Here is a 17,062-nt window from a genome sequence, read left to right as displayed (position 1 = left end):
TAACATGACATCCATTTTTTAAAAAAGTGAAATAATAAACAAAGCGATACTCAGATCCACTAATTAACAAATAAACGAAACCTCAACCCTCCCCCTAGACCCAAAATCATTCACATTGAACCAACAATTCCCCCCCTTTAACCTCCCCACCCCACCCAGGAGTCTGGGGTCAAGGCCAGCTATTATAAATCTGTGTCCTCCAGGGATGGTCCCACGTTTCTCCTCTCCCTGCAGGAGGTAGTAGTAGCAAAGCAGGAAGATGGTAGCTGCTGATGGGGGTGCAGATGTCAAGGCTGGCTATTCCGAATCGGGTGGGCGGGTGGGAGGGAGCAGGGTCCTCAGGGGATGTATACAGGCAGCTCCCATTTTGCACGCGCGGCCACTGAGGCATATGCCATTTTCGGCCCCAGAGGAAGGTGGGGCAGAACATCTGCTTTGCATGCAGAAGGTCCCAGGTTCAATCCCTAGCATGCCCAGGTAAGGCTGGGAGAGAGACTCCTGCTTGAATCCCTGAAGAGCTGCTGCCGGCCAGTGTAGTCCTTGCTGAGCTAGATGGGCCAACGGACCGACTTCGTTTCAGGCAGCTTCCAATGTTCCTATTTAAATTAGCCTTTAGTTCAAAACCATGAAGACTGGGGTCTTTCTCTGTGTTACGGGAAGGACCAAAGCATCTCCTTTGCATGCAGAAAGTCCCGGGTTCAATCCCCAGGGGTGTCTCCAGTAGGGCTGGGGAAAGGCTCCTGCCTGAATCCCAGGAGAGCTGCTGCCGGTCAGTGTTGACAGTATTGAGCTAGAGGGGCCAGTGGCTTGGCATGCTGCCTTGGGCTGGTGGGAGCCATAGTCCAGAACATCTGGATGGCACCCAGTTAAGTAAGGCCAAGTTAGAGCCTTAAGCATTACACCTGGCGCTCCAGACTGCTCTCTGAAACAAACAGGTCACCAGTGAAGGTGGCGTAAACCCCAGAAATTGTGGCATTGGGAGGGACCCCCGGGAGTCGTCCAGTCCAACCCCCTGCAGTGCAGGAATCTAGCAGAGCATCCCTGACAGATGACCGTCCAACCCCTGTTTGGAAACCTCTGCTGAAGGAGAGTCCACCCACCCCCTTTTGAGGCAGCCCCTTCCACAGTTGAGTTGGAATCCGAATGTTTGTTTGCATTAGGGATGCCCAGGCAGAGATGCTCCTCTGCCCATCCTGCGTATGAGTAATAAGTGTAGCAGCCTGCTGGGTTTCCTTGATGACCAGCTCTGCAAAGCACCTCTCCCTTTCCCTGCCCCACTTTCCCCAGCTTAATACCCTTTTAGGCGAGCAGAGTAAATAATTCATCCATTTGTGTGGTTCTCCTCCCCCCCCCCCCACGGCCTTCCCTCCTGTAGCGGGCGAGGCTTTCCATCAAATGGAGGCACAGGGCTGGGTGATGAATGGACAGGCTTCAGCTGCTTCATCCTGCAAAGTGCTGGGCTAAGAGGAAATGAGTTTGTCAGCTCAGCACTCACTTCTGTGTGTGTGTGTGTTTGGAGAGTGTAGCCCTGAGAGCTTCTGAAGCTTAATGGCTTTGGCGGGGGGGGGGGGAGTAATTTCCTAAATCAGCACTGAAGGAATTCATTTGTATGTGTAAAGTGTTTTTTTTTCTGGGGGGCAGTATAGAATACCAAGGGTGGTTAAAGCCTGCCTTCTCTCCATGAAGACCTGGTTTACCTCTGAAGGGTGGAAGCTCTTGGCGTCAGGCCTTGCTATGTGGCCTTCCCTGAATGCCTGCAGTTCTGCTCCCCCTACATGGAAAAGGTTCAGAAAAGGGCAGCCCAATGTGTTCAGGGGGGCGTGGAGCAACTCCCCTATGAAAGAAGCCAATTTGGATGGCTCTAAAAGAGGATTGGACTTATACATGGAGGGTAAGGTAAAGGTAAAGGGACCCCTGACTGTTAGGTCCAGTCATGGCCGACTCTGGGGTTGCAGCGCTCATCTCACTTTACTGGCCAAGGGAGCTGGCATTTGTCTGCAGACAGCTTCCGGGTCATGTGGCCAGCATGACTAAGCTGCTTCTGGCGAACCAGAGCAGCGCACGGAAACGCCATTTACCTTCCCGCTGGAGCGGTACCTATTTATCTACTTGCACTTTGACGTGCTTTCGAACTGCTAGGTTGGCAGGAGCAGGGACCGAGCAACGGGAGCTCACCCTGTTGTGGGGATTCGAACCGCCAACCTTCTGATTGGCAAGTCCTAGGCTCTGTGGTTTAACCCACAGCGCCACCCGCACCCCTATACATGGAGGGTAAATAACAACTATTATTATTACTATTATTATTATTATTATTACTATTTTATTTTACTTTTTATATGCCACCCATAAGACTGGGTTGCCTCAGCCACTGTGGGTGGCTCCCAGCAAAATATGAAAAGCACAGTAAAACATCAAACATTTAAAACATTTTCATAGCTATCTGGCGGGCCGCTGTGGAAACAAAATGTTGGACTAGACGGGCCATTGGCCTGATCTTCTTATCTTTTTATCTTGCAACATTTGGGCATTGGTGTCTCTTAGAGTAAAGGCGAGTCAAGGGAGGGCATTCTACAAACAGGGAGCCACCACTGAAAAGGCCCTGTCACAGGTCAATGGCCGTCAAGCAGAGCATGGCTTAGAAGCATGGCCCACCACTGGAAGCAGGAAGCTGGTCTGGGGAGGCTGGCCCAGTAAGGCAGCAGAGGCAAGCAGTGGGATAACGTAGGGACCTGGTTCTCCACAAGCAGCACAGGTGCCCCATCAGGACTGCTGGTCCTTGAGGGCTTCTTCCAGGGTTTAGCTTTCCTGGGCAGTGGCCATGTGGAATATGCATTGGTATAGTGAGGGTTTTTTTAGCCATCCATGCCCATTGCGTACAGGAACCAGCAGGAAGTGACGTCTACTGATTCTTCTCCTCTCCACCACTGTTGTGAAGGGTAGCAGACTGGTGAAGTATGAGGAGAAAGTCCAGTGTGAGACCCCTTGGTGGGGTGGGGGCCCCTGGCAGATGCCCTGCTATATTGACCGGTGGGGCCACCCCCCACTCCCCGTCTCCCCCCTCAGAGTTCCCATTTATGGAAACAATGGCTGTGATGGAGGAGCACAGTTACATAACGGAGCCAGGCAGGTCCTTGAACAGCTTAATTAGGGTTTTTCTGCGTGCCTGTGAGTGCGTGCGCTCGATGCTCCAAGGGGCAAAGGAGCTCTCCTGGGCTTCCTTATTATTATCATTACTATTGTTGTTGGTATTTATAAATAACCAGCATGAAAGGCAGATGCGGTAGAGAGAGTGGGCTTGCTTCAGCATCATTAGTACAGATAACAGCCGGTCTTTTATGTCTGTACGTGCATTTCTTTCATCTGTTTTCCCTGGCAAGGGATTTACCATATATATATATATATATATATATATATATATATGCAGGTTTTGGTATCTTCGGGTGTCTTCCCGTGTAAGAGTTGGGGTGTCTAGGCGACGTTTTTAACGAGGTCTCACTCGTCATCTTCAGGCTGGTGCTTTCGGCTTCTTGTTACTAGAACAGAGCAGGATCTCAGTGTTTGAGTTCCTATAAATACTGTTGAGGGGGTGTGGTGTATAGCCTCCAACGTTCTGGGCAGAGAGGAACTTACACGGGAAGACACCCGAAGATACCAAAACCTGCATTCCTGTACCCGTGAAAATCTACGAAAGCAAATATATATATATATATATATATATATATATATATATATATATATATATATATATATTTGCTTTCGTAGATTTATATATATATAAATCAGAGCACAAGAGCTAGTACAGCAGTTTTACATATATATATATATATAGAAAGAGAGAGAGCTCTCATGCACGCACAGTAACTCATGCACCAGTTTTCTCTTTATATATGCTGGCAACTCCCTGTTTGCATATGGGTTGCGTTCCTGGTCATTGCAAATGCCAGCCCATTCCGCCACCTTCCGGGGCCAAAAGTGGTGTGCATGTTAGCAGTCACACATTAATTGGGCGCATGCAGAATGGTCACTGCTTTGTATATCAGAACACAAGAACTCATGCAGCAGTTTTCTGTGTATATACTAGAACACAAGAACTCATAGAACTGTTTTCTCTCCCGGCCTATATACCGTATTTTTCGCTCTATAAGACGCACCAGACCAGAAGACGCACCTAGTTTTTGGAGGAGGAAAAAAAGAAAAAAAATATTCTGAATCTCAGAAGCCAGAACAGCAAGAGGGATCACTACGCAGTGAAAGCAGCAATCCCTCTTGCTGTTCTGGCTTCTGGGATAGCTGTGCAGCCTGCATTCGCCCCATAAGACGCACACACATTTCCCCTTACTTTTTAGGAGGGAAAAAGTGAGTCTTATAGAGCTAAAAATATGGTATATATCAGAGCACAAGAACTTAAATAGCAATTTTCAGCAATTGAGACCTGAGGTTCCACCTTTAGCCCAAAAAGCATTTTGGGGACCCACTTTTTTTGTTAATTGTTTATTTGTACAGTGATCGTGCTGTGGCTTTGACCCACTGCAACCCAGTAGTTCAGGAGTTGAGAATTCTTTTTTTTTCTCCATCCCAAGAGCCACATTCCTTCCTGAGCAACCTTCTGGGGGAAGCAGCGGGTGCAGATTCTGTACACCCTCCTCTCTCTATTCTCCACCCAGGAGGCATGACCATAGTTCAAGGACACTTTTCCCAGCCAGGCAGAAGCAGTCATGGGAGGATGTGACCAGGGAGGGGTGTGGTCTTGAGAAAGGAGGCGTGGTCTGGGGAGATTCCCGAGGGCCACCTAAAGAGGCCCAGGCTTGAGGGTCCCCCCTTCTATTTATTTGCTTATTCTGACCAGTGCTGTCTGGGGCTGATGGGAGTTGCAGTCCAAAACACCCAGAGAGCATTAGTTCTGCAAAGGCTGGTACAAACTGATCCTATTATATTCTTCCCTGTTTGATTCTTACGACTGCCAGTTCATAAGGACGAAGAGCGCCTGGTCACCACGCTCTTTAACATTTGCTTTATTAGATTTTCATCGTATTTTGTGTATTCCAAGCCCCAAATCACGGGCAGGGCAAGGGTAATAGAGGGTGGGTGCAGACAAATCTGGTTATGCCCTTGGCATTCCTTTCGGTTGGCAGTTCATGTCAGAGGAGGTGAGCTTCCAGCCAGTGGAGGGGAGAGAAATGGCATCCTTGCAAGACTTCCTTGGAGTGGCGTTCCAGGGCAAGCCTCCCTAATGGCAATACGTATTTATTTGCTTGATCGTAAACCCACAGCAATGGGATTCGGGTGGCGCTGTGGTCTAAACCACAGAGCTTAGGGCTTGCCGATCAGAAGGTTGGCAGTTCGAATCCCTGCGACGGGGTGAGCTCCCGTTGCTCAGTCCCTGCTCCTGCCAACCTAGCAGTTTGAAAGCACGTCATGTGCAAGTAGATAAATAGGTACTGCTCCAGCAGGAAGGTAAACAGCTTTTCCGTGGGCTTAGTCATTCTGGCCACATGACTCGGAAGCTGTCTGTGGACAAACGGCGGCTCCCTCGGCCAGTAAAGCGAGATGAGCACTGCAACCCCAGAGTTGTCTGCGACTGGACCTGATGGTCAGGGGTCCCTTTACCTTTAAACCCACAGCAAATGCGCATTGTTTAGACCAGGTGTGGCAGACCTCAGCCTTACAGGGTACACCTTGTTCATTAGTTACTGGAACCCTGGTGTTGACAGAGGGAGGTGTGCAAGCTTGGAGCTGAGGAGGCAGCACCTTCTACCGAGACAGACCATTGTTCCATCAAACTTAGCTTTGCCCACACTAGCTGGCAGTGACTCGGGGTGTCAGAGATTGCCCTCGACCCTTCCTAAGTTTGAACCCAGGATCATCTTCATGCAGATCAGGTATTCTGCCAATGGGCTCTAAATTTTATGGAATACGTAAATAAACAGAGTGTAGGTTTCACCGGCACCTCCCATGCACAGGAGTCTGGCTGCACTTTGCCCCAAATTCCTTTATCCTTATGGCATTTCTGCCTCCAACCCACCCACCCTCGGTCCTGCCTGCAGAGTCTGCAAAGGGCTCCCACTGGATGAGGAGTCTCCACTTGCCAGATTGCAATGTAGCTTTTAAGAGCTCTGATAAAAGAAGTCCAGTTTGGCACTTCTAAATCGCTCGCTCAACTAGGAAGATCACTAAATGAAGCTGCCGTCCTATCCTGCCTGTTCTCTCCCAGATGGCCAAGGTGCTTCTCTTTCTCCCCCCCCCCCTTCTCTCTCTCCCCTTCTCTCTCTCTCTCGCTCTCTCTCTGTGCAGAGTTTTGAATCACCCTGGTGCTTTGCTATTTTTGATGCTCCGGTGGCTTGAACCAAAATAAACTCTTCTATATAAAAAATAAATTAAGTGTAGGAAAGCAAGAAGGGCTGCTGTTGGAACTGCAGAACACACACATTCTTCTCCAGCTGCTTCCCCATTGAATTTCTTTCTTGCTTTGCTTTTTGTAACTTGGAAAGGGTGCAATAAGGCGAATGTTCCTTGAAGCTTTGGCAGGATGACTTGTGTCTTTAGGAACGTTCTGCTTGCGGTGTGGTGAGGTCACGGTGCTCACTCCCTGCACGGAGGAAAGGATTCGCAGCTGGATGTCGGGGAACTCTCCCTTTGCATGCAGGGCGTTCTGGGTTCAGTCCCCAACAGCATCTCCAAGTAGGGCTCGGAATGTCCCTCCTTGAAACCCTGGCGATCTGCTGCCAGCCAGGGAAGGCAGTACTGAGCTAGATGGCCCAGTGGTTTGACTCAGCAGAAAACAGCTTCCTCTGCTCCTCTTTAAACCACCTCTTTATTTCGAATCATGAGGACTAGCATCATGATTCTAGGGAAAGGGCTGCAGCACAGTGGCAGAACATCACCTTTGCATGCAGAAGGTTCCAAGTTGAATCCCCAACGGCATCTCAAGGTAGGGCTGGGGCAGAACCCTGTTTCAGATTCTGGAGAGCTCCCAGTTAATGCTGACAATACTGAGCTAGATGGACCCGAGGGCCGACTCAGCGTAGGACAACTGCCTGTTTAAATCAGTCCTTAATTCAGAACCCTTAGGGGGCTTCCTGGGTTCCTATTTCAGTCCTTTATTCAGAGCCATGAGGACTAGAATCTTTGTTTATTTTCAGTCAGTTCAGACAGTCCTGAGCCTGGTGGACCAATAAGGTAGGCTTCCTATGTTCCTTCCCCTGGTGAGGATGGCTCTTGGCTATTTAAAAAAAAAGTTCCAGCATCCAGATCTTATTACTATTCTCCCTTGAAATGTATGTACCACTTGCCTCTGCTGCCTCTTGCCCAAGCGTGGAATCTGATGTCAGTCTGACAGTGCCTTCATGTTTGTTTTTTAAAAAAACCCAACCAAAACAAGAGAAAAAAGTAAGTTTCCGATCCTTAGAAGATAGTTGTTTACTCCATGCTTTAATTTAAAAAGAGAGAGAGAAGCAAATCAGTAAAAGCTGGATTTTGAGATCCTTAGTCATTGAGCAAATGCGCCTACTTTGTTTTGCATAACTCTGCTGAGATGCTTAATTTGTTCCTGTTTTGCTAATCACAGTGAGGGAGGGGCAAAGGCCAGCCATTTAGCACCTTTCTAAGTGAGCTTCTAAACCTGATCTCCCCCTCCCTGGAGGATGAGAATTGCCTTAGGCAGGATGTTTTGTTTTGGAAGCATCTGATTCTGCAGGGAAGGAGTGGTTGGAAGGAGGCATGACTTAGGTGAAATGCTCTGGAAAGGCTGTTTTCAGTGTTTATTTCTGCTGGTGCGGCATAATGGATGAGTCCAACTTCTTCTGGGCTCTGGGTATGTGCTGGTTACTGAGGCATCTGTGCCTGCGTTGACATTCTTGTTTGAATATTATTGGATGCACCTTAGCAGATTTATTTTGCAAGTTAAACTTAAATTTTATTTCACAGAATTAGTATACCAATTATTTTTTTAATGAAAAGTTAATTACATTTAGATTTTTGTAACCCATCCTGGGGCCTGCTGGTGAATGGCGGGCAATAAATTTAATTATTGCTATTATTATTACTGCCCCTATGAGGTTTAGGCTGTGTGTGTGTGTGTCAATGCCTCTATCTCTATACATGCATATTTATATTTTAATTAAAAGCAGAGGGCAAAATTGTGTCTATTTGCGCAGAATATCTCTCATTCCTAATGGCAGGCTGACATTTTCCCATCATTCTCACGATAGCATCCTTAACGCCTCCCCATGCCTTCTTTTGATTAACATTCATTCTGATAAGAATATTTTCCTTTTTTTAAGCCTCCTTTAAACCTTTCTCTCTTCTTAGTTTGTCTTAACGAAGGCCTCAGTGCCTCCCCCCGCCCCGTTTCCTTTGAATTATTCTTAATTACAAATCTATTTTTTTATGTGGGTGGGTGTCCCTATAGAGCTCCTCAACGGTGGTTCCTTTCCAGCAGATTTCTCTGGCTCAGAGCTTTGCAAGGCTGTGAAAAAGCTGAAATGGGTAAGAGTGGGGGAGAGAGAGAGAGGGAAGCTTTGCATAGTCCATTAGTGAATTACCGGAATTTGTTCTGACAGATGTGGTTGGTGGTAATGACTTACATTAATGCCCGCCCAGTTTTGTTTTTAAGTTCATTTATCCCGGTTCCTGGGGGAATCTGCTGCAATTACATGGGAGGGTCAGTCTCTCCAGGAACTGGCCTTCCAGGGAGGAGGGAGGAAGGATCCTGGCTTTGGCAGCGCCAGGGAGCAGGCAGATAGGCTAGCCTGGGCCCACCTCCCCACCCCCAAGGAGAGTGCATAGCCTCCCCCTTCTTCTTACACACAGGGAATCGTGTAGAGTTGCAAGGGACACCCAAAGCGTCATCTAGTCCAACCCTCTGCAGTGCAGGAGTCGCAGCTTAAATGCAATAAACTTCCCATGCGCAGAGGATGAAGAGGGAGTGCTGAGCCGCTGTAAAACAGAGCTGTCACTTTGGAAGACCAGTGGAGATGCTTATAACACTCCCCCCCAAAAGCACAGCCCTTTTAAACTGTGTTTTTGGGGGGTTATTGGGTTGTTGTTGTTATTTTTATTATGTATTTTGTGGCTTTATATTTTGATTTTATTCTGTGACCCGCCCTGAGACCTCTGGGTTTAGGGCGGTATATAAATTCAATGAATGAATAAATAAATGAAATCTGGTGCCCGCCAGATGTTTTGGACTACAACTCCCAAACATCTGGAAGGCACCAGCTTGAGTAGGCCGGCTTAGAGTAAGGTTACCAGACGTCCCCGTTTCCCAGGGGCAGTCCCTGGATTTACAAATCAGTCCCCATACAAAACCCATTAAAGTTGAAAAGTGTCCCCAGATTCGTTGAAAAAAATCTGGTAACCTTAGCTTAGAGTGACCTCTGCACCAACGCTAATCACCATCCCTGTCTTAACTGGAGGACTTGAAGTGGCTTTGCATTTTGGGATGGGGATTGTCCCCCCAAATCCTATAGGACCCCTCCCACACTTCCTCTTTACCCCCCCTCCACCCAGTGCATCTCTGTTCACATCGAATGGTTCATGGAATGATAGAGGGCCTTCTCAGTAGTGGCGCCCGCCCCGTGGAACGCCCTCCCATCAGATGTCAAAGATAACAACAACTATCAGACTTTTAGAAGACATCTGAAGGCAGCCCTGTTTAGGGAAGCTTTTAATGTTTGATGTTTTACGGTATTTTAATATTTTCTTGGAAGCTGCCCAGAGTGGCTGGGGAAGCCCAGCCAGCTGGGCGGGGTATAAATAATAAATTACTTTATTATTATTATTATTGTTATTATTAAATCTTAGAGTTGGAAGGGTGCTCCTTCTGAGCTTTAGCCAGCCTGACTTTCTCCCTGCAACTGTTGGCTACTCATGTATACTTCCCCTTTCTTCCATTTCTTATATAGTGGTACCTCGGGTTAAGTACTTAATTTGTTCCGGAGCTCCGTTCTTAATGTGAAACTGTTCTTAACCTGAAGCACCACTTTAGCTAATGGGGCCTCCTGCTGCTGCTGCGCCGCCGGAGCACGATGTCTGTTCTCATCCTGAAGCAAAGTTCTTAACCCAAGGTAATATTTCTGGGTTAGCAGAGTCTGTAACCTGAAGCGTATGTAACCCGACGTACCACTATACATGCCTTCCTTAACTCTCAGGTCATTTATAAGCTCCTTATGCAGCCACACCGGTTTCCTTAGATGCCTCCCACTTTTCTTTCTCATTGGTATTATCTGCATTTGGACCTTTAATATTTCTCCTTGCAGAAACTCCCATCCTTCTTGGACTCCCTTCTCACTGAATATTTCTGACCACGGGATCACACCCAGGAGCTTCTTCAGCTTTTCTAAACTGGCCTTCTTAAAGTCCAGAGTGCGTGTTTCTCTTGCCTCTGTATCTTGAAACCCAGGAGAACACAGTCACTTCCTCCCAAGTTTCTGAGCACTTCATCAGTCAGTTCCTCCCTATTGGTGAGGACCAGGTCCAAAATAGATGATTCCCCTTGTTGGTTTTTCCAGCTTCTGGGAAATGAAATTGTCAGTGATGCAGTGGAGGAATTTGTGAGACCTTACACTCTTGGCAGACTTTGAGTCCCAACAGATACTGGGGAAGTTGAAGTCCCCCATGATTGCTATTTCTCTCCTTTTTTTAGTGTTTGGTAATCTGCTCTCATAAGGCATCATCCAAGTCTTCAGTCTGGCTTGGCAGTCTATAGCAGACACCCACAGTAAAGTCACTGTTGTTTTTCTCTCCTACAATTTTTACCCATATACAGTGGTACCTCGGGTTAAGTACTTAATTCGTTCTGGACGTCCGTTCTTAACGTGAAACTGTTCTTAACCTGAAGCACCACTTTAGCTAATGGGGCCTCCTGCCGCCACGCGGTTTCTGTTCTCATCCTGAAGCAAAGTTCTTAACCTGAGGTAATATTTCTGGGTTAGCAGAGTCTGTAACCTGAAGCGTATGTAACCCGAGGTGCCACTGTATCTCCTTTTCATGCTCCAGGTCATGTATTTCTTCACAAGTGTACACATGCATTATATACAACACCACTCCTCCTCCCTTCCTGTTTGGTCTATTCCTTTTGAACAGGTTATACCCCTCCATTCCTACATTCCAGTCATGAGTCTCATCCCACCAGGTTTCAGTAATGCCTACCAGGTCGTATTTGCCATCCTGTGCTAAGAGCTCAAATTCATCTTGTTTGTTTCCCATACTCTGTGCATTTTTGTAGAGACAACTGAAACCATGAGTCGTTCCCTCCAGCTGCTGCCTTCCTGTAGTTTCTTTCCCTTTAGCAGGTTTCTGGAGCACCACCTCAATTTCCTGAGCATCAGTGAAGCTCTTATCCCCAGTGCCAGGTTGCATGGTTCGATCCCTGCAAGCTGCTCCTTTATTCTTAAGCACAGTTCTTTTTCCATCTTAGTTCTCCTTTGCAGCCTTCTGCTTGGGCAGGAGAGCAGCGCTCCCCTCCATCTGCTCTCCAAACGAAAGTGGCTCAGCCTTGAAAGCAGCCTTTCATCTCCAGCCGTTAGCAGCTTTGTAACTTCCCTTCTGCAAATCACGGGCTCTGCCTTCATCGTGCTGCATGGAAACATCCTCACTCAAAGCCGTACATTCCAACAACACGTAAATGAGGATTGTCGCTGGTCGGCTTTGTGGATATTTTGGGATGGCAGTGGGATGATGTATCACTTACATTGTTTCAGGAGTTGCAGCGCTAAGCCCTGGAGCTCTGACGGCCCCAAGGACGTGCCCACACCAGCTGGTGGCACCAGGCAATAACAGGGGGCAAAGTGTATTTCTTCACCCTGCACATTCAATTTCTGAAAGAGAGATAACGTATTTCAGAGACTATGGGGTTACAGTTAATGTACTTGTCACTTTCTTGCTCCACCCAGTGTGTGAGGATGAGAGTGGGAGCATCTTCTGTGCATCTATAGTGTTCCTGACTGTATTGTCTTCCTTCAAGCATCCAAGCTGGAGCGGTGGTCTGGGGCTTGGGTGTGTCCAGGAATCTCTGCAGGCAGGCAGGCAGGCAGGCTTGGCAGAATCTCGGCTGGCAAGTGCTCTCCCTGTTGCAGAAACAGCAGGATAGAATTGCAAGCTTAATAAATGAACCACGGCTGCAAAGGATTGAAATGAGGTGCGGCCTTGTCAGAGCTCATGGTGAGCGAACTGAGAATGGAGGTCCGTCACGGTTCGGGGACACATCGGCAGCCAGGTAAAAATGCACAGGATGCAGAACGGGGCTGGAGAAGGGCGTGGCTTGGGGAGAGTTTCAAGGGCCAGACAGAGTGAACTGGAGGGCCATAGTTGATTGGTGCCAGCTGAAAAGGGAACATGAGTCTAAGAGGTCTAACTTAGGGCTGTCATATGTCTAGAATTTCCTGGACATATCTGGGATTTGTCCATCAGAAACAAATGTCTTGGAAACAAAAAATGTCCAGGAAAGCAAGTGTTGATTTTTTTGCAGATTACTTTTGCAACTTTTGTGTCCGGGTTTTCACTTTTTGAAATAAGCCAACCCTGTTGAACTCATTGAAGGGTCTGGAAAGCAAGCCTTGGTAGGGATGGTTGAGGGAGCTGGGTATGTTCAGCTTGGAGAAGAGGAGACTGAGAGGTGACATGAGAGCCAAACATCAGAAGGCCTGTCACATGGGAGATGGAGCAAGCTCGCTTTCTGCTGCTCCAGAGGGAAGGATCCAAACCAAGGGATCCAAATAACAAGAAAGGAGATTCCGACTAAACATTAGGAAGAACCGTGTGATAGTAAAGAAGGTGATGGACTCTTCTTCAAAGGCTGTTTTTAAACAGGTTGGACGGCCACCTGCCAGGGATTCTTTAGCTGTGATTCTTGCATGGCCAGGGGTTGGACTAGATGACTCAGGGGGTCCCTTCAAACCCTAGGATTCTATGAGGCACTTCTTCGGGAATTCCTTTTCAAAGCCACGATTGACTGTAAACAAGGTGCTTTGTGTTGGCTCATCTTTCTTGGAAGACGCCGGCTGCTGCTGTTCTTGGATCTGGGCCATTAGCTTGCATCAGCATCTTTATACGCCATCCCTTCCCAAGAGGCGTGTTGTTGTTGCTTAAGAAATGTTTCTGTCAGCTCTCCATCTGTCTTGCCAGGTAAAAGAAGAAGGAGGAGGGTGGGGAGGGGTAAGTTGCATGTTTGGAGCACATGGCAAATCCATTCCTTATCAGTCCATTTTTAGATGTTTTAGAAGGTCTGGCCCATAGCAATTTCAAGAATGCAAAAAGAGCCCTGCTGGATCAGGCCAAAGGCCCATCATCCTGTTCTCACAGTGGCCAGCCAGGTGCCACTTCTGGGAAACCCACAAGCAGGATCCGGGCCCAAGAACAAGTCGCCCCTCCTGTGGTTTCCAGTATTGAGAAATTGCTGCTTCTGACCGTGAAGACTGAGCATAGCTGCCATGCTTAGTAGCTATTGACAGCTTGAATTTGTCTAGTCCTCTCTTAAAGCCGGGACGCGGGTGGCGCTGTGGGTTAAACCACAGAGCCTCTTAGGCTTGCCAATCAGAAGGTCGGCAGTTCGAATCCCCGCGACGGAGTGAGCTCCCGTTGCTCGGTCCCTGCTCCTGCCAACCTAGCAGTTCAGAAGCACCTCAAAGTGCAAGTAGATAAATAGGTACCGCTCCGGCGGGAAGGTAAATGGCGTTTCCGTGCGCTGCTCTGGTTCGCCAGAAGCAGCTTAGTCATTCTGGTCACATGACCCGGAAGCTGTACGCCGGCTCCCTCGGCCAGTAAAGCGAGATGAGTGCCACAACCCCAGAGTCGTCCGCGACTGGACCTAATGGTCAGGGGTCCCTTTACCTCTTAAAGCCATCCATGGTGGTGGTCCTTGCTGCCCCCCACAGTTGCGAGCTCCATAGTCTAGCTTTGCGCTTTTCCTCGGAAAAGAGCGAGCCGCAAACTCTCCTTGGAAGGTTTTGGAAAACGGCCCGGATTTCCTCGCTCTTCCCCACCCACCGCCCTGTTGCCTTTTGAAAATATAAACCCAGCTTTCTTGACGCTGCTGCTAATTACTCCATTAGTGCATATGGGGCTTGTTTATTTCTCTTGATCAGTAGGCACAATGTGGGTGCCTACTGAGAAGGCCTCTCTCTGGAGCTATGTCACCAGCCCTGTGTACTTTGCAAAAGCATTTCAGCTCCAGATCAAACGGCGCACGTGATCCGTCTCCCGTGGCACCTGGAAATCTAGGTCTGCCATTAGTTGTCTGAAATGATAGAATTCTAGAGTTGGAAGGGAACCCCAAGGGTCATGTAGTCCAGCCCCCTGCAGTGCAACCCCCCTAATTCTTCTGTTTTGAGATTCTCGATCAAAAAATGTGTGGTCAGGTAGACGAGGCCCAAGCCTGCGAACTTTGCCCATTACATACCATCCATTTTAAAGCACTCCACTTTAAAATTCACAGAGAACCCTGGAAACTGTACAGTGATACCTCAGGTTACATACGCTTCAGGTTACATACGCTTCAGGTTACAGACTCCGCTAACCCAGAAATAGTACTTCGGGTTAAGAACTTTGCTTCAGGATGAGAACAGAAATCGTACTCCGGCGGTGCAGCAGCAGCAGGAGGCCCCATTAGCTAAAGTGGTGCTTCAGGTTAAGAACAGTTTCAGGTTAAGAACGGACCTCCGGAACGAATTAAGTACTTAATCCGAGGTACCACTGTCGTTTGTTTTGAGTCCTGGGAATTGTGGTGCTGTGAGCTTAATGAACCGCCGTCCCCAGGATTCCTTGGGGGAAGCCATGACTGTTAAAGTGGCGTAACCAGAGTGCTTTAAACATACCTACCTTCTTCATGCAAAGTAGGTGCTCTTCCACTCAGCTACCTCTTACGCTGCGTCCAGCTAGCTGTGTGTTGTCTACACTGACTGGCAGCAGCTCTCTGGGGTTCCAAACAGAGGAAGGTCGCCTAATCTTCATTTTAGCTGGAGAGGCTTTCAGGAGACCTTCTGCATGCGAAGCAGGGGCTTTAACCCTTGAGTGTCCAGAGGAGTGTTGCTGAAATTCCCAACAGGCTTAGACGCACCCTTTGTTATCTAAACTAAAACCAGAGACACACTTCACCACTTTCAGCCAAGCTGGTTTTGTTCCAAAGCATGTGGAGAATTTCCCCTCCTCAGATGAACACCTGGGTTGCACCAGAGTAGACCCACTGAAATAAATGGACCTGTATTAGTCACGACCAGTGATTTCAGTGGGTCTTCACATGGTTGGACCCTAACTTCCTATGTTTCTGTATTGGGGAGACACCTTCAGAACAGTAACTCATACAAAGAGGCAACGTTCTCTTTTCTGTATCGTGCCATCCTTGATTTATTTTCTGTATGATTATTATTTTGCGACCCCTTTTCCATGCGCTTCCATGATATTACTCAGGGGTGCCATGCGTGCCAAAGTAGGAATCTGTTGGCTTTCTCCCCCCTCCCCACTCCTCCATTCCACTCCTTAAATTAGATAAAATGTGGGCATCTTGCTTTGGCATCTGCTCCCTGCAAGGGGTTTAAATATATTTTGAGAAAATATGGGGCAGGTGGGAAGGGAGGGGGGGGACTCTGCAAAAAGTTATGTTGCCTTAGGGAAGCGTTCTGCTAAATGTGGAAATCCGTGCGCTGAGATGGGGAGGGGTGGCGGCAGCGAGGGGGAGCTTTTTGTAAAACTTACCAAATGAGCAGATTCTCTCTCTCTCTCCTTCTCTGCAAGCTGGAGGCGGAATCCTGCTGGGGGGGGGGCTTGCGGGCTCTTCCTCGGAGCTCAGCAGCAGGCTGAAATCAGCAGGCAAGCAGTTGCAGAGTTTGGGGTCTGGGGAGGAAGAAAACGTTGCACCCGGGTCCTGCTTGCGAGCTTCTCATTGGGGGCACCTGGTTGGCCACTGAGATCTGGATCCTGGACTAAATGAGCCCCCTTTGGCCTGATCCAGGAGGCCCTTACATTCATACAACTTGAACCCTTCCCATGGTGGTAGCAATCAGGCCATATCAAATACATTGTGCACTGTATCCTGCGTTGCCATTCATGCAACTCACATAGGGGGAGATTCCTTGTAGCTTTTCCAGCATTTCTGGCCAAGCAGGCGATTTTTGACGCTTCGAACACTGGAAGACAAAATCTGAGATACATTTTGATAGATTGGGTCAGCCTTGTGTGGATGATGGCCCCTGCAGACTGTTTGACAAAGCACAGAAGAGCTGCCAGGGGGATAAATAGAAGAGAGAGTGTTCATTAGTCAATGGGGGTCAGAACCCATTTCTTCCTCCAAAATCCCAAACTTGTGTATGGAAAGGATTTTTTGACAGTTGAGCTATTAGTAAGCTTTGTGTTAGAAACATGTTATTGCTACCAACAGGTAACTTTTGATTGTTATTGGGCAAACAGAAGCACTCAAATAAGCTTCTCTAGATTATGTATGTTATGTTGAAGTTACAGTGGTGCCCCGCAAGACGAATGCCTCGCAAGACGGAAAACTCGCTAGACGAAAGAGTTTTCCGTTTTGGAGGTGCTTCGCAAAACGAATCTCCTATGGGCTTGCTTCGCAAGACGAAAATGTCTTGCGAGTTCCTGCGGGTTTTTTTCCCCTTTCCCCTCCCTTTTTCTAAGCCGCTAAGCCGCTTATCAGCTGATCCGATAAGCCGCTAAAAGCCACTAATAGCGCTAATCCGCTAATCCGTCAATGGGCTTGCTTCGCAAGACGAAAAAACCGCTAGACGAAGAGAATCACAGAATGGATTCTTTTCGTCTTGTGAGGCACCACTGTATTGTTTAACATAAAAATGTGATGGAGAGGGGCGAATTTAAGCTGTTTCTTGGGCAATGTAGACCCACCTGATAGCAACGCCTTTGTACCTAGCAGCAGTGAGAAAAGTTGCAGGCTGCTTATTTGACGCCGAACAGTGTTGATGACTGACAAGGTTTTTTCGTTTCATTTTTTAATTCAGCTGATTTGAGGGACATTCTTGTGTTTAAGTCCTCACCAGTTGCATTCCTGAAAATCGTGTAGGTTTAATTCAGGAACACAGGAAGCTGCCTTGTCTAGCTCAGT

General features: G+C 48.0%; 1 protein-coding gene across 3 annotated transcripts in view; it reads left to right on the top strand.

The window, feature by feature from the left end:
- The window catches only part of GOSR1 (golgi SNAP receptor complex member 1), a 46,834-nt gene that overhangs the window by 15,514 nt on the left and 14,258 nt on the right, over window positions 1–17,062 (top strand). The window lies entirely within an intron of this gene.

Source organism: Podarcis bocagei (assembly GCF_964188305.1).
Source record: "Podarcis bocagei genome assembly, chromosome: 15".
Classification (NCBI taxonomy): Eukaryota; Metazoa; Chordata; class Lepidosauria; order Squamata; family Lacertidae; genus Podarcis; species Podarcis bocagei.
The sequence above is the reverse complement of the archived record's forward strand: the minus strand, read 5'-3'. Positions and strand labels throughout refer to the sequence as shown.